The sequence below is a fragment of the Achroia grisella genome, unplaced genomic scaffold (genome assembly GCF_030625045.1).
Source record: "Achroia grisella isolate CSIRO2021 unplaced genomic scaffold, CSIRO_AGI_Agris_v1 utg903, whole genome shotgun sequence".
Taxonomy (NCBI): domain Eukaryota; kingdom Metazoa; phylum Arthropoda; class Insecta; order Lepidoptera; family Pyralidae; genus Achroia; species Achroia grisella.
The window spans coordinates 1,792,905-1,819,385 of NW_026713061.1; positions in this window are offsets into that span (position 1 = coordinate 1,792,905).

A 26,481-nucleotide genomic window follows, 5' to 3' on the forward strand; every position below is an offset into this window, starting at 1 on the left:
TGGTCTACTTCGAACTTAATTAAAACACCTTAATGATACTCGTAATTCACATATACATATATCGATGTCTATCACTGCTATTCCTATACTTACTTATATTTACTGATAAATTTGCTTTCTCCTTAGATAAATATAAGTACGGATATAGAAAGTAAATGATATATATTTATAATTTACATATAACTTACATTATGATTATTTTATTAAAGACAAGTTGCCTTGTTGAATATTGTTTTTATGCACCATACCGTCATGTAAATTACTGTCTACCCACATATCCGGGTAGTTTTTAAGTATCGAACAGGTGATTAGTTAGTCGCGAGAGATTGTATATTTCTTCAAGTGTTTTGAAACATCATTAATCTCTCAGTGTGTTGTACTGAAGTGCCCGTAGATCGCGGACATTACTTTTATATACTTGCAACATTATGGCAATTAAATATGTTCAAATATAGACAACCAAATTACAAACAATTCATCGTTATTGAGGTTTTCTGTTTTTTTAATTTACGATCTTTTAACAATAAGAACGTCAATTGAAATTTTTGCTAAAATCAAACATTTGTGAAGCAACTAGGTGTATCTTTCCGTCTGTCCTTTATAGTGCTATTTAAGGGATAATTATTTTACAATACTGTTAGCCTGAATTAATTAGAAATGGCAAATACAAAATATAAGCTGATGTTTTTTTTATACTACGTAAGTACTTTTGCATTATTCATGGGTATACGAGTAGCCTGGTAGTTAGTCCCAATTTGCATGTGTATGACTAAAAAGATGTATTAGCTCACACGCTCTAAAGAAGACAAAACTTATCACAAACAATGTATAATTAAAGAAGAATAATTAATTATTAGATTATACATACTTAATGGGTCAAGTAAATAGAATTTTAGCTAGGATGGCTCGTAAACCAGTTACGTTCGTTTGAAGTCCATAATTGAAATAGAATACTATCTATTATAATATACATATAATCATAAGTATAAGGTACATTTAACCTCGTTGCAATGATGATGCAAATTTGGTCGAGAAATCGTCTTGTATCGCACACTTTCATAACAATCCGGTGATTGATTACATAAATTTGAATACTGACGCTGTTAAAACCAAATTAAATTCATCCGCGGCAACGGATAAAACACGTCTCTCGCTTCTGATAAATTACCGAAATGGTGATTAAATGACTATTGCGTATACCTTAAGTATGGATCTGATGAGGTGTTGCACAGTAATCTGACATTGTGAATATTATTATTAGATAGTCATTTAATTAATATAATCTTGTCTATTGTCATTAAGTAGGCAAGTGAATAATAGTATTTGCAGTTATGAAATTGTTAACATAGGTTTGTTACCTATGTTCTATCTACTATCTCTATGTGATATCTACCCTAATATATTCAGTAAGTCTCGAAGAGAGCCTGGAGATCTGAAGGTTTCGACCTAGTTCAAACTCCAGACTCTCACAAGGAATAACTTGTTAAATATATTTTTTTTTCATATTGTAAGTTTCCTTGTGAGCAATAAATAAAGATTATTATAATATTACCTTTTATATTTGCTCTAAAGACAAAAAAAATCGTAACCTAAATAACTGTATTATAGAGAGTAACATGGTCATGATAAGGTAGTATCTTAATAAATCGATATTTATTAAAATACTGCCTTATCATGACCATGTTACTCTGTTGATGTTGTTAGGTGACAATATGAGCAAAAATAAAATTTTAATATCAATATTTTTTAAAAATAATATAATATTCAATAATTACACAACATTTTAGGGCTACAATATCCTTGTGACAGATTCAAGTAGTTTTTCTCTATTACGATATCAAACACAGTAAACAGTAATTACTGATAATATAATAGAGAAAAACTAAAAGTCGCATAACAGCCAAAGCTCCGGATTGAACTAAATACTTATTTTTTTGTGTCGTGTCTGCGGTCAGGGTAACGACGACGTACAGGACATCACAAATTAGCCGGAAGCATTGAAGCGTGACACGTGGCTAGGAGGGCCCCCATTTTTTAGTCTTATTATCGTAATTAATTCCATATAAAACCGCCTCGCAATTATTTTAATGCTTATTAAACACGTGTGTTGGCTGAGTGAAGCATGAGTTTCGGTTTACTGGCGTCCGTTCTGCACGCAATTATCGCTATTGATTCTGTGGTCATACCACCAAAAGTCGGCAGGTGCACATTTTTGTTCGAGGAACAGCGATTTTTTCCCATGATTTCTAGGTTAATGCTTTTAATTTTTACTGCCGGAAAGTATATATTTAGATGAACGCATAGAATATTATCACGTTGACTATGTTAATGAAAATAGGTCAGTTTTTATTTCTTTGCCAAATAAATTACCTTAAATCATTCTGTATCTTTGCAGAAGCTGAGCCAATTCTAAAGTATAAGTCTGCATGTGATTTTGAATGGTTCATAATATTACTACAATTCATAGTAGATAACTGAGTTGCCGCATGAAATATTATGCCAATTTTAATGTGCATTTGATTTTACCATTTTTATCATAAGTATAAAGAAAATGTTATAATTTCGTAAAAATTAACAAATGAGGCATCACACTGCATCGAAATTATATGTAAGTATATACAAACATAATAAGTCTCCGATTCGATCACAACTAAAATCAATCTGTAGATTCTCAGTCAATTCTAATGAAATGTCATTAAGTACCGTAAAGTGATTTAGAATGATTAATATTAAACATTTTGATCGATTTACTACGGCATAATCACAAATAAATTTGTCATAACATTTATTAAATTAATGCACAGTAATAGAGGAACGTCCGATCTCAGTATTTATTGCAGTAAAGTTGTTACATGAAACTTACCGACATTACTACTTGATAGAAAGCCATAAGATGTACGATAAACATAATATTTCATGTACTTTAACTTATTATCAATATAATAAGTTAAAGTACATGAAATGTTTAATGGATAGCTAATCATCTATATGAAATTAAATAAAAATGTGTTTATTTCAATTCTAGTTGATTAAAAAACTGAATGCATCACAGCTCTTTATACTCGTACATTTAAGAGGTAATGACAGACTGACAATATGTCGATAATTTTTATCGATATAATCGATATATATATATCGAAATATAATATTTTAGCATTTGTTGATGTTATTAAGTTGCAGTTTATTGTACTAGTGTCTATTATAAGGTTGTCTATTAGGTTTTTATTTAGGTTATTTATTTTAATGGATAAATGTGGAATGACGCACCGGCTTAATATAACGGTATACGCACGAGAGACACCAGTTGAAGATGACTGGATTATGATTAAGACTAGTTAACTGACTAGCTTATCGAATTTTTCAAAAAGTACTTCGTAGATTGTTAATAATGATTGCCGATACTCCCCATTATTATCAATTCCCTCCCCGTCACTGAAACATTTTTATGGATAAATTTGAAAAGGTGCTATACCCTGACGGGACCTCAGTGGAAGATGATATATTGAAGATGAAGTCGACCTGTCACGGTATATTACTAATAATGCCTGTTACTAACAATCCCCTTCCCCCCACGAGTGCATATTACAGTTATCAGATAGTTCACTACATAATAATAAGGCAATAGTGTCGCTTCGAAATTTATAGTTTCGAGTTTAAAATTGATAGGTTTAGGAGAAATAAGATTGGCATTCTCATTAGCATTGGCACGAATAGCGCTATCGGCGCAAATAGGTATTACGGCTCACTTTGTTGATGAGTTTGTTCCACAGACTCTTAATTAAACATCTGTCAATTTGTCCTAGCATTCCAAAACATCTATTGTTCGACGCTAGTTATATTGTGTAATAGTCTACGTACATTGTATGTATCAGTGCTATATGTTTTTATATATTAAAGTGCTAGCAAAGTTATTTTAATGAATATAAGATGATAAAAGTTAATAGTTAAATAAAATAGGAAGAGAGCACCTACTCAGTAAAATAACTAAAATAGTCATTGACGAAGACTATAAACCACAAATAAGGAAAAGCTCTTTATTAAAAATCTGTAATGGGCGACGTTAAGGCATTAAATACGCAGATGTCCATTATTGTTAAAGTATCTACTTTATTTCCAATTATTCTCGAATAGGCAAAGACGTAAACTTTAGCAACACCTCAATAATGACGCCCGTTCATAAAGCATCTATTGTGAAAGGGTTAGCTTGCGGGCAACATCGTAAATAATTGGAGGCGCACTGTTTATACTAATGCGCGATATAGATGCATAATTCGTCAATTGAGTTATAAAGTTATTCGAAACAGAATATTCAGAACCGTTCACAGACGTTGCAGACTTCACATCTTGGTACATTTGTAGGCGCTAATTAGAATACTTAACTAATAGCCTAGTAAGATGATCCCGGCTTTAGAATTAGTCAACTTTGTTGCAAAGTGTACCTAATGATTCGATGCAGTCCGTAGTAAAGGCAGATGTCGCAGATAATGTACAGAAGGACCTAATAATCGTATCGTGCGTCGTCATTTTTACCATTTTCTATTACTAACTCTAAAGCTGCAGGTTTATTCTTGAATCTACATACTAGAAATGGTTTCAATATTATCCTAGTAAGTCTGTGTACTACTTAATTAATCTATATGTTAATTCTTTTAAATTCATTGATACTGATGTATTTTTCTTATTACTCCTTGATTTTTTTTTAATTTTTTTGTATACCAAAATGTTAATTGAAATTTAATGAGAATTTTTATTTATTTAAATAATACGGATATTTACGGGTATGTGTTAGGTCTATATAACCTATATACTTACAGATCGAACACACAAAATCTTTATAATAAAGACATAAAAATGCGAAATAAATCTAATTTTACAACTTTAAAAATAGCCGTAGGTAAATAAAATTGTTGTTTGCGATGCAACGTGTCGAACAGACACGTCCGGTTAAAACAAGTTCTAGCGATTCGTTCTTGTAATATCGATGTAATTTATTTAATGTTAGAAATAGACCTCGCTCAGCACCACAAAGAATATTGGCTTTCACAACGGAACCTGGCAAATTTATGTGCTGCGAGATTTTGCTAACAGTGGGCTAACAGCAACTCACGATAATACAGCACTCGCTACAATGGTGGGCACTTGATACATTGATTTTAAATCACTTAGTGAAAATATACATTTAGAACCACAGAAAAACTAATTCACATTACGTAATTATGCAATGTAATTTTCTGTTCACCTTGATATGTATATAAATTACATTATGATTGAAGGTCCTCCACTGAGCTTCAGGTGGATCAACTTGTGAATGTGAATGTAATAACTAAATTAATTAATATTACAAACATTAAGGTATCTATAAAAAATAATATAATTATTTTATTCATGTTGTGAAGTAAATAAGTTTTCCGCAGAAAATTTAATGACTCACTACTTTCTGTCAAATAAAGCATAAGCTTTTTCATTCGTTATCTCTTAAAAAGTATTAGGTAGAGAAGCAGACTTGAGTTCACTTGCGTTTGTCGCGAATGAGGTGTTATGGTGTCACCGTGCATTTTAGGTCCATAACGCTGTTCATGTGTGGTGAAGGGTGGATAATTTTCTATCTGATGGACACTCAAATTATTTATAATCTAACTTTTATAATGAGTATACCAGTACCAAAAATAAAGACTAAAAACAAGGGATATTCGTTACTTATGTTTGTGTTTTATACACATGAATCATGATTTTGCAAAAACAAGATTACCTAATTTCGTTTAAAATAAGGCGAAAGGCCTTTAACGTAGATATTGTGGACATAAACTCAACACCACCCTAAATGTTAAATTGCCCTTGGTTCGAATGTAGTTAACAACAAACAACATAGTGCAGTAGTAAAAAAAAACAATACTATTGTGGCAATATTATTATACCTACTTATAAATGTAAAAAAACTTTATTTTTAATAATTTTTTATATTGCTAAGAAAAGTATTACGTACGTAAAACATTGAAATTGGCTTGAAAATACCTGTACGATAATACGAAATTGAGTTTTTGCTCGGCAAAGGTGCTTAGAATTATACAAGAATCGATTATAGTGAAGCAGTAATAATGCAGCCTACTAGCACGTTTCCCTAGTATCGCCTTAAGCCAATTCCGTTACTAGGAATTATGAGAGTTCCATGTTATTTGCACCTGCTCTTAAAAACCGTTTTTGCAATTACGTTAATTGTTCGTCATACTCGTAGTTACATGTACATAGGGTATATATCTAGCTGTGGTGTTATCAACTGTCTACTACAACTATAGTTAATTAAACACATCAAAAAACACCAACTGTACCTACATCCTGTAAATTACTGCAATATAAATTTACAGTAATTGAGAGAGAGTACATAGGTCATGTGACGTGATGGCAGATACAATTCTTATACCTAATTATATATATTACTGTACTTATGTCATTTCTTTCTTTTACTCCTTTTAATATTATTTTTTATTTATTTTTAGAATTTTTAATATGCTACACAAGTTATTTCATATAGCTTATATATTTTCACTCTGATATAGGTATATTATGATTCATAGTGAAAATGTATGCATGTATAATAATTGTGTGTGTGTGTGTGTGTATTGCCACAAATAGAGAATTTAAGTACTGAGTGATACTTAAGTTGAATTAGGTTTGGTTAAGGTTTAGTAGTTTCCTATGACTTTTATAAGGTATAGGTAAGAATTAATCGGCGATTCCCTCCTCATGATTTACCTACTTTATCGTATTGCAGCAGTATTCTTTGATATATTTACACATTATATTACACATAAGTACATTTTGCATTCAGATTCGATAGGTCTATTATTGAAAGGCATTCCTTATATTTCCACTGTAAAAATATTGCAAATTATTTGTAATATAGCATAATCAGCCTTCTGATGTTGCAAGCAGGTTTTAATGTTGGTACCTATATTTCCATTTTGAATGAACTACCTGCGTTTAGTATATATGATCTTAATAACATACCTATGCTATTTAATTAGTATGATGCTCGTTTACATTAACATTACATTACAGTCGCGTGCCTACCAGTTAAACTTGTTCTATAATAAGCCGTCAGTTAGTAGTTAATAATTAATGACATATAAGGCGTTACAAGGGATGATTGGTATCCTTTAGCGACCTAGAGTTTAAGTTTCCAGCAAGTTGATATTCAAATTATTATTATTAAATTAACTATTGCTTTGTCAAAACACGGCCAGAAACCGTTCTGTACAAAGAGAATTTAATAAAACAACACTCTTACTCAATTTGTATTGATAACTCTAAAAGACTAACAAGTAAATATAAAAGTATGCTAAACTAATTTTAAAGAAACCTTTTTTAATTTTTTTGGACTAGCACTTTATAACCACATTAAGAAGTTATGGTAAACAATAAAAATAAATATGTAGGTATATATAATAAAAGTTGACTATGACGGCACTGAGAGAATTATTTCAGTTATAAAATAGACCAACATTATGTTGGATACATTACTATCATACTATAATAAATGATATACATATTTCGATAGTGTGATACAATAAAATGTAACATGATAGTACATTTTCATTTATTGCATACTCTAATATAAATTCTGTATCTATTTTGAAATATGAATTATGAATTTTATTTTCATTACTTTAATATTATTATAAAATTATCTATATTGTTAACGTAACAAGTTATCATTCTTTATATATAAAACAATATTGCTGGTTGACGATTCCATTGTATGTTGCGGCTGATTGATATAACATTTAAAAATATTTCATAATTAATTAGTTATATTTAAATTATTAATATGATTCTATATCCTTTTATTGCTGAAGATTTTTTTTCTTAGTCTTCCCAAACAATATTAAATATTATATACAAAAAGTATTATTTAAAAGTATTTACCAAATACCAAATTTTCTATTGTGAAACGCGTATAAAATACCTATGTTTCTATCAAACTGCATATGTTTACCGAGATTGAGTATTTAAATAGTTGTCCTTTTGGTAAGCTCTTTCTACCTATTTGAGCCGCCAAGTAGCTTATTTTGTAAACTGTGCTTCATTTGTGTCAGTTCAGAATGGTCAGATATGGAATAACGCAGTGAAAGTAAAAGATAAGGGATATTTTAGTCCTCCACATAACATTGCGGGCGTCACATGTTGTATTTTAGTAAGTACATCAATACATGTACGTGGATTAGTAGACTTTTTATTTAAAGAAACATACTCATTACCTGTGATGAAATTATGCTCATTTTAGGAGGTTGGTAGTAAAACCAAAACGTTAGTTAATAATTGATGGAGAATTAACTTATAGCTAACATGCACCCAGCAGCGTTTCTGTCCGCGTACAACCAATCCTGTTCTTTAATACCGAAAGCGCGTTGTGCAAGTTTTCCTTAGCCTCGCGTTGCATATGCCTATCAGTTTATCCGTCTGATGAGTCTCAAGTCTTAAGCTGAGTAAAATTAAATACTTAAGAGTCTTGTTCAATAAAATCTAATTTGATGGACAAAATAAAATTCTCAATTTAATATATACAGAATTTATGAATATTAAAGTTATTTTTAGGTTCAAATCTTTTGCTTATATTTGATTTTATAGAGAAGTAATCTAAATTATTAGAATGCAAACACGGAGTTGTGCCATTTACAGCTATAGCTAGCGGCTTTGCCTATTTAGATCAAGTAGAAGCAAAGTGCGCCTCTTGACAAGACACTAAGGCAACGGAGCACCGACCACATCTCTAATTAAGCGCGGCTCTTGCTAATTTGACGCGTGAGTGGCCCGCCAGTGTCTAATGAATGATATCGCACACGTTCATCGCATCACGTTCGCATTTTGTACTTAGTTGCGCCTGCGCTTTACGCTTATATAAGGGACGTGCCTAAGATAAAACAAAATTTCCGATTAAATGCAAAACTATATTCAATAACATTGAAAACCAACCAGCCAGCCATTTTATGAAGAAATTGAATATATGAGATTTTTTTTCTATACCACTACATACAATATTTAAAATATTATATATTCCAATTTAGATGTAATATGCTATTCATTTAATATTTATATACATGTCCTCAGTTCTGAGTTCTGCACAATTACTTTTCGATGTATTTTTTAACCAATGTTCAGTATTTTTTGTGTTACGAGACAATTGGTAAATCTGAGCAGATATATATAAGTATACCCAAATATATGTAGATATGTAAATAGCAACATGATGCAGGAAATGCGTATGTTGGCTGAGTCACTCTGTAACTTCAGAAAAGCGAGGCTAATGCTTATTCAAAGTGTTTACATCAATATTGCAGCCGTCATGTTGATTACAGTCATTTTAGTGGAGTGTGTAAATGCTTATTGCATTTGTACCCGTACACATCTACTAAAGTAGCTAAGTGTATTGTTGGTACTCAAACATTTTAGAGTCAGTACATTTGCATTAGATATTATAGTATGTTTATGGATAGAACCTTTTTGATTTCAGATGTACATGATGTAAAAATAATTATTATTAATGACTGGTCTACAACATTCAATTTATATGGAATAACATTCTATTTTATTTTGTAATATTTAATATACAAAATTTAAACTTGGAAGTTATAACATAATACAAGTTTTAAGAAAATTGTACGGTAAAATTATTCTGTTATTGGAAGCGGATACAAACTAGAAGATTGAATTAGTTATAGAGAGTATCAACATAAATAAAAAATTAAAATCGAATAAAAAATAATCGTTGAAACCCGTTAAGTTTTGGCAAAGACACAAACAAAGAGCGTGAAATTGGCAGCCTCTCGGTTGAAAAGAGAGTGAGGCAAGTTATACGATGTGGCGGCGGACGCTGCAACTTTAAGTAATTAACAAAATCGTGCACCAATAAAACTTTAAGCTCTTATCGCACAATTTGTCACGAGAGCGAAAAATTTTTCAACTCAATGTCGTCAAAGAGAAGTGCGAACCTGCGTAATACTTTTTTATTTTTTATGCACCGATTATTCTGTGTTATGTTCGGTTATTTGTTATAGTATCAGATTTTTTGTTATGGGGGAGACCCACATTCAGCAATGAATATACATATAGGTAGAAGAGATAATGTCGAGGACATGAGATTTGCAGTCAAAAAATAAAAATCGTGGGTTACTTAAGAGGCGAAAGTCGAAGAGAATAAACATGTGGTCAGGAAAACAATATGAAATTTTGCAGGAGTATGATTTTGCGGATCTTTTAAAGCCCATAGACGATCCCAGGAAGTTAATGACGACCTAAAAATTCAATTAGTTGACGATATTCGTGGCGACGATATTCGTGGCACATGACTGTGAATGAAATTTGTATATGATCAGCAATAGACGAGAGATGGAATGTACAGAAAATGCCAAAGAAAGACTTCTATCAAGTTTAACATAGGATAGATATGGGCGGCCGAAATATGATGAAAATGATGACCCATATTTAGTAGTAGGACGGCAATAGGTCATTACGGTACTTATATTTATATCATTGTTAAGGTATTACGAAAAAATATGGAATTATTCCATTACAGATGAGTCTGTTGATGGCCAGTTGCAAACGTTATTTCAGTGTTTTCATTTTATAACACAGCTATAAAAAAATGCAAGATTGAGTAAAACAATGATAAAATATTTTGTTGCGTAAACGACAGTTGGCTGGTTGGCATTATCAAATCTTTACTGTTACTGCGCGTCAATTTATACCAAATCTATGCAACACCGCCAGACACTTACTATTTTTTCTTTAACGAGTAGCACTTAATGAGCGGTCAATATATACATCTTTTTATTTGATTTGTAATTTTTCAAATAGTACACCTCGTTCGTGTTGGTCACGACCATTCTTGCCTATGTGCACGTCTGCACGGGGTTGGATAATCGAATACGGCCATTGCACACAATCAACAGGACGGTTAATTACTCCCAACGACGACTCACGACTCTCGCCTGCTAAAAGGCTTTAAGCCATGTCATTTGTTTGCGGCATAATGGACTGATAACAGATAAAATTGGCGCTTTTGCTCTTAATTCCGCTTGTCCTACTGAACCCACGTAGTTATATGAGCGATGATGCTAGAAAGATTAAAGTGTCATTTATTCCCGGAATAGTAAAGAAACCTCTTTAGAAGTAGCACTACATATTATGATGTAGTAATGCCCACTAATATATTTATTCAATGATAATGGATATATGCATTCTATTGAACAATCCGTATCATAAATATAACAATTCAAATAAATATTTAATAATACGTGAACTAGCCGTCGTTAGCTGTTAATTGTATTGCCCAATTATTGGAATGAAATAACTTTAACAACGCAATGCTCCTGTAGAGAGAATAACATACAAACAGCAAAAAGACACATGACACAATTTCAGAAACAATCGACAATCCACTTAATATGACAAATTTACGATTACTACTTATGAGTGCCATGTTATGGTGTCCATTTAATTCTGAAACAGAATTATAATAATTTCATTTAATTACAGCATTTATTTTGCAGCGGGCGAGGCCATGCGGTCGCACTATATGTTTTGCCTGCACATTATAGCTTGTTCTACAATATTTATATCCGTGACAATGAATATGTATAAAAAAATAAAGCGTTTCCGTGTTGTATTTATTGTCGCGATTTCATAAAACTTATCTACTTAATTGTCATATTATTTGTAAATAATTAACATATTAATAATTAACACTTTTTGTTATTTGGATGGTGATAAAGAGAAATTAATTAAATAATTAATTAATTCTCGTCAACCTTGGTGGCTTAGCGGTTTAACACACTTCCATACTTTCCAATCGTTGCAGCTTCAATCCTCCCGTAAAATAATATTGTTCATGAGCATGAGTGCATATATAATTTGTATTTATTATTATATCGGTCTTGGTATTTTCTAATAATAAATATTAAATAAACATAATTTTTTTATTAAATCCTCCCACACGGAAAATAAACTACGTTTTTTATGTAGATTTACGTATTTTGAAATTATAGCGAAAGAATATTAAATTAGATATGTCCAAAGGTTTTTACCTGTTTATAAATATGACATAATAAAATATTGTTACGATTGTTATCCCAAAAAGAATAGTCGGAGGCAATGTCAACTATTAACTAGTAGCAAACACAACACTTGATATGCCCGTACTTCGTTCCATATATCCAACTCTGCAGGAGGCATGCTTTTTGATCATCGATATTTCCATCACTGAAGAGTCAGTTGATATATAATTGGACACAAACTTTTTCGTGTCGAACAGATTCGAACTCAGCACTTCTACGTCCGATTTGGAATAGTAAACCCGGTTAGAAGAGATCATTAAAAATTTACTTTAAAAGATCTATTCATGAAATGTAATGAATGAATGATGAATAGAGTATTTTATAAAGAAAATAATAATAGGATTATTATTATTTGGCTTATATATTAAATTAAAGAAAGGAGACGAAAGACCTCGCTCACTATGACCATTAAGCCCAATAATCAATTTATTCGATTGTTTTATTAGACAAGTGATCATAAACATTACATTTTATTAGTGTAAATCAATACACACTCGCCTTTCTGATTATAATCGATATAAGAAACCATTTTTGTGTCTGAACTCCATGTCAATATATAAAAATAAGAATTTATCGATGACTTGTAAAAACTAATAATGGGTCATACGGGGAAAAATAAGGCTTATTTTACTTATCATTATATTTTATGAGTTTAAAAACAGCACGACTACTCTTTTTAACCTAAATAAATAGCATATAAATATATGAAATATTAAGTATATAAACAAATCATAAGTACTAAAAATAATTTGTTTTATATATATATATACAGTATAATAGAATTGGATATTACTATAAATATAAAATTAATGTGTGTAAACAGTGAAGGGTTTTGTTTTACATGATATATGCAAACTTCATTGATAAACTAGCAATTTGTTTTAAAGCAATATTTGTTAATAATTGTTTCTTAGTACATTCAATTTAATACATAGGGATGCATGTTAAACTATTATCTGATTGTGAAGTATCACATTTTCAGCTTATTAGAATGCTTAGATTGTCAGTATACAATAAAAAAATTATACACATTCACATACAAATCACATACAATCATTCGAACAAACCTAATAGAGTTTTTTATGACATTACCTATTATGACATTATTACATATTATGAGATATGCAGGTATTAAAATACATATGTATATCATACATAACCCTATATAGATTTTCATCTAAGTAAAAGAAAAGTCTTCTCATAAGTAACCTGATGTCACAGCATCAAAAATAATTCACATATATATGTATATACAACAGTCAGTTCATGTTACACTAATAAGTTATAAATGAGTAAAATAAAAGTTATTAACTATAAATAATATGAAAGATAATAAGCAGTAATGTACATACACCACTCCCAACATTTCAGACCATTCATATTGCAACTCTTCTCGGAAGCTTATAGTGATTAAATCAGTTACTATCGTTGTTATTATTAATTTATATTTAGAGTTAGGTAGAATGAAGACGTAAAGCCTTTGTGAATGAGCATGAATTCTTGTAATTCATGTATACATTAAAAGTATAATTAATAATACATTTTTGTCTGAACAGAGAGAAAGGAATCAGAACTGTATGTTTAAGTATATATAGGACTAATATTTGAATTAGTAAATACTATTAATCGCAGAAAGGATTAATAAAATGGGTGCACACCTAGTGAATGAACAGTATAACAAGTCTGTATAAAAATCAGCATATTCAGAAGTTTTTCTATATGTAGTAAATTCAATGATATTTAATTATAATGAAATTAAAATTATATAATAAAAGTAACCATGATGAAAGAAAAGAAATATTATGAATGAAAAAATACATCTGGCATTTAAATAATTATTTTTAAGATTATATGTTTAATACACTTCATTAATATATTCAATTCGGTCTTACACGAATAATTTTATGGTAAATAAAGGTATCTATCTCGACGTTTTGACTTTGGTCACGTGGTCGTAGCCGTGGTCACGTGCTGACTGGAGTACAAAAAATAAAGAAACGACAAAAAAATTCTAAAAAGTGCGTTTATTATTTAAGTTCGTGTAATTTTCTTTCATAAGGAACCTATATCATGTAACTACGAGTCATGCTTGGCTAGTTTTTCGTTTCATGATAGTGATCACAGTAATCCGTGCCCGCTCTCTGACTATTCCCACGTTACGCTATGACTGCCCCGACCATTTACAGATAAGGATTCAATAGAAAATTTAACAATACCCTTGACTCTAGAGATGCGATAGTATTAATTTATAATTTCAATTACCAACAGATTAAATGTAAATATATATAGGACATTGAAATATAAACACTGGGTACATTTTTGTTACATTAAATTCGACCAGTCATTAAAAAAATAGTATAAGTAGAATAATTATTATATTCTAAAAGCAATTATCAATAACTGTTTAGTTTTGAATAAAAAATCACATATATACCATAAAAAAGAAACTTGATGTCATACTCTTTATAACAGTTGCTGAGTTTCTTGTCAGTTCTTTTCATCTCGATATCATTCCGAACTGACGGTAGATTTGATAAGAGACTGTAATAGACCTGCATGAATAACTATATTTTGAATTTGAATTTTGAATTCGTTTAAAAAGGTTATGTAGCGTTAAAATACTTTACGATTGAATAAAAAAAGATCAAAATGAATAAAATATTAGGTAATTAATTACATTATTAGTGCATCGTAAAATAGTGGTAATGATACGTATAATAATAAATACGGAAGACATATTCAAGTGTAGTTTAATAGTGAAATTTTTTGCAAACATTTAAATAACAAGTTCATACTGACCTAATCATTGATTTATGCTAAGTTAATTATGTCGACTTCGAGTGAAATTAATCATCTCACAAAAAAACCGAAGGTCCTTTTATAAATGCAAGCATTTATGAAATATGTTAAATTGCTCAAGAGCCGACAAGAACTGATGAGTCTCAGTTTTAAATATGTGAGTAAGATATCTTTACATTATTTGTAACCCTAAATGTCTTGCCTGATTTGAGCAATTATTGCAACCATAAATCCTCAACACCAAAACGGTCATGCACTACAAAAGTGCCCGAAGCTAAGTCTCGAGTACGCCAAACTATTTACTAAAATCATATATCGTGACCATGTATCATCAATAACAATGTCTTAGCGAATCGCTTATTAATAATTTCTAAAATTAATTGTGGAATATACATAAAATGTAAAACTGTAATTTAATTTTTAACTAGGTACCTAAGTACACTGTTACATTAACAATCATCTTGATAAAATTAATTATAGGTAGCTGGAATATAAAACCAGTAAAGGGAGTGGATTTGTTAAATAATTTTAAGAGAGAAACATGAGTATTGTTATATACGATTACAGACGATTACAGAACATACATTATGTTGCTAAATAATTACAGACACGAATAGTTATATTATTATTACACAAATTCATTCTACATTCTAAAAGTAGTTTATTTTGCTTCTATTACCTAAACATTTGTAAGTCATTTTAGACTCATATGAGTTAGTAGCCATCATTAAATACTGCTTTCATAGAGATTTTTAATAATTACACGAGTCTACTTGTCCCAAAAATCTAGTAAAAAAGTTTACAACAATTAAACACAACAATTACTGTCTTTTGATCAATCTGCTTCTTCTTCTATAGATAGCTATGTAGTATGTTTCTATTTAACGAAAAGAGTTCTTAAATTAAGTTACATCTAGATTTACCACGTAATAAGTAGAAATACTTAAATGTTTATGCTACATTAAAATGTGTGTAATATATTGGAAATTTATGATAGACATTATGTTATTATGCGCATATAAATAAGGCATTACTTAGCTTAGACACTCTCAAATGTAGGTGGCGACAGTTAGTCACGGTATGTCGGTATTTATAGCAAACATGAACATCACGTTTTTATACTATGATTTAAAATTCGACGTGGGTCACCTTCTAACGCGACAAACTAAGACGCCAACTATGCACTTAATACCTAGTGATCCGGACACCCGTACGATTGGCCCAACTACATAAGGCGGTGTTCAAATAGTCCAAACGAAATTATTTCATATGTATGAATGAAAAAAGTGCACATATAAATATATGTTATATAAGAATAGCCCAAACCATGTAATTAGTGAACTAGCCCTTTCTAGACAGAATCAGAACAGATTATAATTCATTTTCATATTGATATATAGTATTATCACAGGTAACACAATTGGTATTATAGAATTTCCCTTTTCTCTCATGTACCATCTTTTCAAAATTGTGTTCATTACATTAATGTTAAATGGCAGCTTTTAAAGTCGTTGTATGCAAAATCTGTAAGGTAAAATTAAGAACAAAATGTGTACAAATATGTATATTGTGTACATTTACCATATTATTGAAAATACCACTAAATTCCAAAAATGTTTGATCTTGAAAGATGAATCGAGTTTAAAATCGAGGAATTGCGGAAGGAATACAAAAAACAAATCTGTACTAGCAATATGTCTAGGTGTCTTTCTGTGTTATTTGTTAATGGATTGTTAAAGGGATAGTACTCCCGCCTACGATAACGGTTCACGCAGATGGGGCACCAGTAGATGATGGCAAAATGAGCATGAGTTCAAATTCATCAGGATATTTTCCAGGGAAATTGGCGTAAAGGTCAACCGAATAACCGAATATACACTGCAACAATGGGATTACCAGTCCACATTAGTAACAGTCCCCTTCCTCCCATTTAAGTATATTGTTAATAATTGAAGGTACGTACTTTCTTTTCTTGGAATAAAATTTCAAATGATAGTCAATAATTATAGTCAATAAATCATATTTTAATTGTAATTTATACACAATAGTTAATTTACTATAGATGAAACGCCACCTAAGTCTGTCTGTCTCCATGTCGCCGCCGATAACATGCTCTGACGTAAACATATCTGTTTGACAGCTGTTAAATTAATATGCACATAATAATATACAGACGTTAAAAAAATAAAACCGTTTAATATAATATCCTATTATTGATCTTAAATACTCTTTGTTAGAATTGAATACGAGAAATTTTCTTCGAGGCGTAATCGATTGGTTATGTAGTTATGTAGTGAATTCTCTTAAAATAATTGCAATATTAAGTGTTTGTGCTTAATATTGCAGTTAGCATGTAATATAATTATGGATATGGTTGATACATACGATTCGAATAAAAAATCGGATGTTATGAATAAAAATAAATTATTTGTGCCTCTATTGCGTTTAAATTATAAATCCATTATTTTCCAAAATTAATTACGTCGGTGTACTAGTTACAACATGAAACCATATCTAAGGTTCTATTATATGTTTTTTATATTATTGATTTCTTTATAGTCAAATTGTAAATTTCTTATAAGTGTTTTATTTATTGCTAACTCTTATACTCTGTTACATGAATATACATATCTGCTCGTACCTATATTAATAATGACAATTTACTTGGAGTAATAAATATATCTGCTAAGGTTACACATAGTCTTAATTTATTTGTTCTGTAGACTAGTTACCGTTGAATAATGTTACATGCCAAGATTTAACATAACAAGGCCAGGGCGTTCGCATCTCGAATGCTGATCCGCAGTCACCTCCGAATCCTTGACCCATCCAGAAGAGGCTACTCGTAGAATGCACATCGGTCCTGTCGCCGTACGTAGATAAATAGGTATTTAAAATACCGTTCGCCGTGGGAACCGTGACGGCGCCCGAACCGCGATAACCCAGCGCTCGCGCACCTCTCGCTATGGCGCGGCGCGGCGCGGCGGTGCGGCGGCGCGGCGTCGTCGCTAGCGCCCGGCCCGCGCCCTCTCCCGCTCAAGTAACAGCCACATCGCGAATCAAACAATGAACTCTGATATCGAAATCCATTTGGTTTAGTAATTTCGTAACTACCTTATCTGTATTTTTTATCTCCGCTTTTATTTTCAATAAATGCAGCCAGTTAAAAGAGAACTCTAACTACTTTAAGGATTTTATACAATGTCAATGTAAGAACAGTCGAAAACGAACTCTAAAATTAAACACCGAAGGTTATTGTTCCATATTGCTGTAAACAGCGGCGAGCATAGAGGCATGACTGCACGCTGCGAGATGTCATCTCGGATCCCCGCTGCGAACCCCGAACAATATTGTCTCTCTACTAGATGTATTGTGAATGTTTAAAATCAATTCATATTCACTTCAACGAATTGATACATTCAGCAATGAAAAGTAGAAATCCGGTTTTTGAATAAGTTAGGTAAATCATTAATAGTGATAAACACCAGTGAGAAAAATAAACAAATTGCAGCAGGTAACTATTAAGATGTCCATCATAATCATTACATTACAACCCATTATTATTTCACTACACATATAGAATACTTTGTACCTTCACAGGTCAAACGATATTTTTTTTATAAAAAATCTCTTCTCACAGATATTTTGTTTTAATAGTTATAATTTATAAAAAAATGGCACTTCGATGTACTAACTTATTTATATTCGACATTATTTATAATTTGTATTTTATAAAGGCAGTCTGTCTTTATAAAATACAAATTATATATATAAATACAAATTATAAAATGCGAATTATTTTCTTTACCCTTTTGTGAGTGTAACTTTTAGAAACTTCTATAACATTTGTTTGAAAATTTCTTTCATGTATGAAAATTATATTATTGTAACTTAACATAAACGAATGGTTTAACAATATATGAAGTATATAACTTCATATATTGTTAAAGCCAGTGAAGACGGACGAACCGTAATCACATTCGTGATAACCATAATATTGCTTTTGATTTATGACTTTGTTTCATTTTTTGCTTTTCATAGATTTATTATTTGAAAAATAAAATGACTTTAGTCCACCCTTGAAAGTAAATGAGAACAGGTTATATATAATAAGCTATTACTATTTTACGATCGCATATTAAACAACGTTAATTTGATATGCAATCGGAATTTCGTAGTCAAAGTCGAAATCAATCACGGATAAATGCATACAACAAAAAATAACAAATGATCGAGTGAGAAAATGAATTCCTAATCAAACTATATTTTTTCCGCAATTAAGGAACACCTCATATCGAATTTCGCTATATGAAACCATATAGCACTGCGAAATATTAGATCCAAGAAAAGATCTATTAAATGATATTGTTTTAGATAATCGAAAATGATAATAGACATAAATAATATAATTGTAAGGCACTACCCAGTCTTATAAATCATTCAGGTAAAACAAGTGTATACATTAAGTTATTTCAAAATACACAAGTTAATTGGTATAATATAGTGTAACTAATGTAATAAATAATACTTAAAAATGGTTTTAAATAACCTACATAATGCATCTATGCAAGTATGTAAAGTTCTGTTTATCAGATTTTTTTTAAATATAGGTATATTTATCTATTACTAAAATTACTGCGTTGAAAGAGGACGTAGTCACATTAAATCTATTAAAGTGTTAATATTCAACTAAAACAGCCTGTAAAATATAATAGTCACTGAATTAATATATCTATACAAAACTAGAGAGTATCGTCCAATAAGGGGGTCAGTACAATTTCTATAGTAGTTATATCTTTAATAAGATCTATAATATAAATAAAGCAAATATATGTGTACGTTATATGCAGGGCGGATTAGATGTCGACAATGCAAGGTGAGAGATGCAATATAAAGATATGGCACCATCATAATATAAAGCAACTCATAAACGCTTTAATGCGTGCCGTTGATTGTTATCACTGATTTTTATGACTTCGCAAATGGATTTTTGAAAGTTATATCTATATTATACCCTACATTAATCATCCAAGCACAATAGAAAGTTGCTCAAAACGAAATTTAGGTATAAACCGTTGACAATCCGACATCCCGTTTGTTTGTATTGTATTAAATTATATTAATCCGTGCACCCCATTTAAATTCCTTCAAGATAAATGAATAAAAGTTGTTTATTTAATTTATAAATAAGCACGATACTGTCTGTTTCTGGTATTAATGAATGGAATGACCTGTAGAAATAATATAAATATTATATCTTTCAAGTCAGTTAACCTATCGTGGATAATTCACTAGGAATTTTCATGATGATTTCGAGGCAGAAATACTATGATAACGACCTGATAATATTGTTAGCAATAGGGCTATCGATATGCATTACTAACAACTACTGCATGTGTTATTTAATCCCTGAACAGGCTAGGCTTGGAGATCAACTTGAGAGAGTACATTCAGCTAGTGTTCTCTTTACTAATAATGCCTTCCCTCCGCATTCGAAGTGTTGATGTTATTTCGATTTTTTCTACGGAATTTCTTAGCAGATCTTAGGAAGCTAGATATAATGCTAGCTTAGATACTGAATAAACATAAGCTGATAAATAGTCAGTCAGGCAAACCAATTTTATTAGTACTTACGAGTACAGACAAATATTATTTTTTTCTTTTCAGAAATAATTATTGTTAAACTATATAAATTTCGACGTAAACCAGATATAGATTATATGTATGGATCAGTCGGATATAAAATGGCCGTATGATAAAAAAATAAACATTGCTCCTTTAATATAAGGACGACGATGATCTGTTTATTTTCAGTAAATAAAAAAATGTCTAAGAAATCGATTTTATATAAATACTATTATTTATTGTAGATTATAAACGGTATCCTCTTACACACATATACTAAAGTGACACATCAAAATTGCCGCTCACCTGCGATATCCCACGATCAGTCCTCTCGATTATGGATGTATCGCGAAATCGAATGGCGCTTTGTACCTATTTTGCATAACACTTGTAAGATTGTACTAACTATTGTTATATTCTGTGGCTACATCGCATTCCAATATAAATTAGTGAACATGAAGTTAGAGAAATAAACAAATATCAATGACAACTTGTTTCCGTTGAACATATAACTTTTCTTATGCTAATACTGTATCACAATATGTGTATAATTTATTGAGAAATTATAAAATGATTTCGTTATTTTATACACCTAAAAATATCAAGGTTAACTAACTTCTGTTCTATCAGATAATAAAATTAAATGACAGATAATTAATTGTACCATACTAGTTAGATTTACATAATAATATAAAACCAAAATAAATATGTATAAGTATTATTATAATCAGAGTCGAGCATTTAAAAAAGCATTGGAAAAACACATAAATCTTATTGTTGTCCAATTGGTTTTAACTTCCTGTACCGACCAGTCGGTGTTCTCCTGTCGGCGGCGGCGGCGGCCGGCGCTCGCGCAGCATAAGTAAGCGCTTCCACAAAGATATTAATTTTCTTTGCGAATAAAAATAGAGCAAAAACACAGCGTCGTTTTTTTGTACCTGACGACCTTGCCACAGAGTGGTTTACTGATTGTGATACACCCGTTATTAAAAAAAACGAAGAGTGTGATAAATCGCTACTTTTATAAAAAGCCACGATCACTTATGGAGTTGTGGCGCGAGAGAAACAAACAACAATTTATTTTTATTAAACGCGTACTTCCTAGACATGTAACTAGTAGCCGGGTCATAAATCAAAAGTCCTCTAATATGCCGTGCAAAGATTCACTTTTACTTTTATTCAATATCTAAGCTATTGAATATTTATGAGAGCCGTGGTTAATAACATCATCGTCCGTTATTGGATGTTTCGACATTATTATTTTAATCATCAACTGCCTGTCAATCTTGCTCGGTGTTGGAACATGGAGATTACTTATTTATGTTTCGGTGGACGTGTTCGCCTTGTCGACGCGACGTGTTCATTTATTGGATTGAATTTGTATGTCTGTCAGTTACATCTCAAAGTTACCATATAGGTAGGTAGCAAGTGTAATATATTTATATTTTTGTAAATATAATTAATGAACGATTTCAGAATTGAAACATCCGGATGAATTTATCAAATGTTTGTTAGGTACTTCCTTATATCTTGGAAATAAAAGTAAATAGAAGAAAATCAACACGCATTCAATAAGAAGGATAAAGTTGTTAATAAACACAACTATCTCGCGAAAAGGAATGCCACAGGTCTTCGTTAATTTTACTAATTGCCTGCGGAGTTAATAATCCGTCATTAAACAATCAACTTTCTTTTTTTATCGATAATAAGTGAGTGATTTTGATGACAAGTCAGTTAACCTAGTTTTATGACAAGTATTAACACAAACTTTAAAAGGTTTACAAAACACGCCTATGTTGTAAAACAAATACATAGAGCTTTATTGCAGTCTAAAAGCCGAATATGCAATGTGCATTGAGCGGTTAGTATAATATATAAACATTACAGGCATGTATATATATTGTTGTTTATATAAAAGATAAAATTTGTATCAACTATACGGTTATTACAAATATCACCTTTGAGCGTGTTTGTGTTTTATTATTTGAATTCATTTTACACTAAAAAGTTACTTTCACAGATTTCGACCTGTGAACTATTATAGTGTCTGACAATTGACAAAGAATCAGAAACAGAATAGTGACGTCTATAATCGAGTATTAAGAAAGAACAAAGTATATAATATGTGTAAACAATGCGTTGATCTGAAATAATGATCTTGACTAGATCGATTTTGACGGGACTTTTTTTTGGCAAGTAGCTATGTAATAAGGAGTAATTTAGGCTACTTTTTTAGAAAAATAAAGTTAAATTCCACGCAGACGAAGTTGCAAGTACAGCTAGTATACTATATAAATGCTGCCCATGCTAATATTATGAATGATACATTTTATTACACTTTTTCTTAAACAGGCTTAACGAATTTGAAAGAAATTTGACATGAAGATATACATTGTGTCACGAGGATGGACGTATGCTTTCTTTTATCTCCAATAAGTAGAAGACATGGATAACGGCTAGTAAATAATAAATATGGTGGTTCCTCAAAAACATTTAAACAAAGATAATATAACCTATACTGGTGAAGGAGATGGAAAAATAAAGAAAAAATCCTTAACCAAAATTGCTTATTACCTACTCGTAGGAAAATATCTACACATTCGAGTAGGTAACGATAATTATAATTATTATTAGGAAACATTTACACATTTTCCACTAATTCTATTAACCTCTATGTTTATAACACCGCTTCCCTTAACAATACTTCCTAATGCCGACAAGAGAATTGATTTCCCTTGATTTAGTTGGGCGAACCGCCTCCACATTCCGCTAGAAAGCCGCTTATCAATTCAATTGTCTGCGCCACGCCCGCGCTCGTCACACGCTGCCTAACTCATTGTTACATTGTAGCTCAAACTGCTTATACATATATATATATATATATATATATATATAGTCTTCGACAGCACATACCGTTACATTAGACACTAGCTGTATTACGTGATTTTACTTCAGTTTAATTTTAAGGAACAGTGTCTATCTTCATCATACGCCGGCGCATGTCCTTATTTGGCTTTTTCTCCTCAATTTTTACCTATTCATTGGCTCCTAAAAGATATAGTTAATTATCTACAACCTTCCTCAAGAATTGAGCAATTTTACATAAGATGCACTCATAATTTCAAAAATAACGCGTTAACAAGATATACCTGTTTTTGACTTAATAATAATATTTATACTAAAAATCGTCTTAATTTTTTTTAGTGTCCTAATCGTCATAACAATATTTTTATAATTAAAAATCTTAAAATGATAAAACTTTATCCTATATACCATGGAATATAGGATAAAGGTTTATCAATATTACGACGATGTGACGATGGTGATGATTATTAATTGGCATAGGACAATTCAATATGATCAGTAAATATAAATAAAATAAAAAGAAGAGTATTGAAAGTAATATTAATATAAGTTTAGGAAAACGGTAGATATTATTATTGGCATAGATGTAGATTAAACCATTATTAGGTCTTAGCTAGAGATATCCAAAAAGATTAGTTGTACTAGCAAAATTAATACTCGCCATAAAATTGAAATGACATTTATATAGTAACCACCTGGGTGGTACACACAAAGTATATATGATAAAAATAGCCTAGTAATTATAATCCTTGATGGGATAGTCGGGGGTCGGGGGCCGGGGGCATTGTAAACTGTCAGCGTTGTGGTGACCGTAATACTTGACAAGTTATATTTGAATCCGACTTAGCATAAGGTGAACTTATTGCAATCTCGCGGATTATTTTTGTTATACGATAGTGATTTTAACGTTTAACATCGAACATTAAGAAATAAATTATATTTCTCTCAGAATTTCCGAAGATGAAATAATAAAAAAAAAATATGTTTATAGTTTAACAGATACTTTATACTAAATGATGGTATAACAAAATATATTTACCGCAAAACAAAATTAATTACACGCGTACTTTTTCGCTACCATTCAGGATAAAAGACCAATAAACATTAGTACGTTGTCACTTAATGAAATACAACAAATACATATTACCAATGAGTGAAGTTGTTTTAATTTATTATATTAATAAAAATGATATCTACATAACAAATTGAGATGATATTTAAAAACATTGATTGTAGGTCTCATTAGAAATGTATTTGCATGGCGAGCCAGTGACTGGAGAACAATAGTGGCACATCCTGATAATCATCGAAGCCTCAAGGTTCGAATCGCATCGGGCCCGATCGTCACGTCTATTTGACAAGGTTAAAATATACAAGGTCATGGAATAAATACGAAAATAAAACTATTATATTCTTATGAATCCGTAGGTACGTTTCGACACAATGTTCGGATTCGATTTGTATCGAACAGTTACACAATCTCGCAATTCTATTTGCAATAAATATTTAGGTAAAGTTATACCTTTTATTTTTCTGTTATTTATATGTTGTGAATAGGTATATACCTACCTGCATTTCTATATACACAGACATTCTGAATAATATAAGTGTACTATGTCTACTTATAGATACCTCATAGAAATAGGAATTGCCGCCGCTATTAAAATTTCATGAAAGTTTTTAAACTTAAGATTAGATATGACAAGATTTTAAGATAGACCTAAAATTTATTTGATCCGTAAGTGCCGCTGTGTACGCCCTCTGACTCAGAAATGTAGGCATATCCACAATGATTCCTCTTCTGAAATTATATATGGATACTTAAGTGTATAAATACATAATACATTTTTTATATTGTGTACTTACTTATTATGCATAGAAAATATTATGAATAATATGAACTTTCATGAGACAGAAGCGTTGATGTCTTTTACACTGTAGAACTGTAACGATATATATTATAGATAACGATTATTATTATTCTTTCGATATATAAAGACATATTTCTAAAATTATATTATTATTATATACACTGAAAATATTATGCCTGTAAATTACGTAATATTTCAGGAGTTACGAATTTGTAATTTAAAAAATAAACTTAATTACAGTTCATTAAAGTTATGCTCAAACATAACATTGTTAGTATTTATTAAAATTATGCGTAATTTAAAGTAGTCATCTGACCAATAGCTATTAAAGTTTTAATAGCTCAGTTGATTTTATATTGTCTTTGTCTAGGAATCATTTCGTGCGAATACAAATTAATATGCGCGTTGTAAAATGGTTGTAGAGCACAGCCGTATGGATATCGGAACCTGTCCGTTGTGGTGACCGTTCTTTGTCCGAGTCGTCCTAGACAGCTAGCGCGACCGCTGCATTCATGCATAGTAAATAATTACAGTGATCAGCGGCAGGTGGAGGCGCACGCGCACGCGCGCATAGAAATAGAAAGGCACATTGCAGTAATTATTTAGTACAGTTATCCCTAATGGGCCGTTTTACGAAAGCTGTTAAGTAAATAAGCATCGTCCTGCGGTTCCTGCCGGGTGCGCACGCGCCGAGTCGCGCATGCGCATGCCCACTCCCCTCCTCACACCGCATATTCTACAACTTGTCGCTAGCTTTATCTCTGTCTAGGTTGTTTTTTACCGATGTTATTAGCTATGTAGTACTTACTAATAAAAAAGGGTAATTTACTACGCATTTACTCATAATTTTTGAAAGTAAACGTTTATTTATAATTTTTGAGAATACTTTTTACACTCAATACCTAGGTACTAATGAAAAAAATCTATCTATTTCTCTTTTATGATAGAAAGTTTTTTTTAAAAAAACTATCACATGTTTACTTCATCCTTCTAGAAAAGCTGAACAAAGAACTCCACCTTTATATGAATTGGTGATCAACTCGTCACTGTCACATTTATGAGTAGCACGAACCAACTACTAAATAAAATATGTACGGTAACACCAGAAAACGAGACGCTTCAGGCGAGTGTGATTAGGAGCGAGTGAGGCGATGGTATAGCGAGCTCGCAAGCTGGCTCCGAGCTCCCGAGTCTTGCGAGGTTACAGGTTA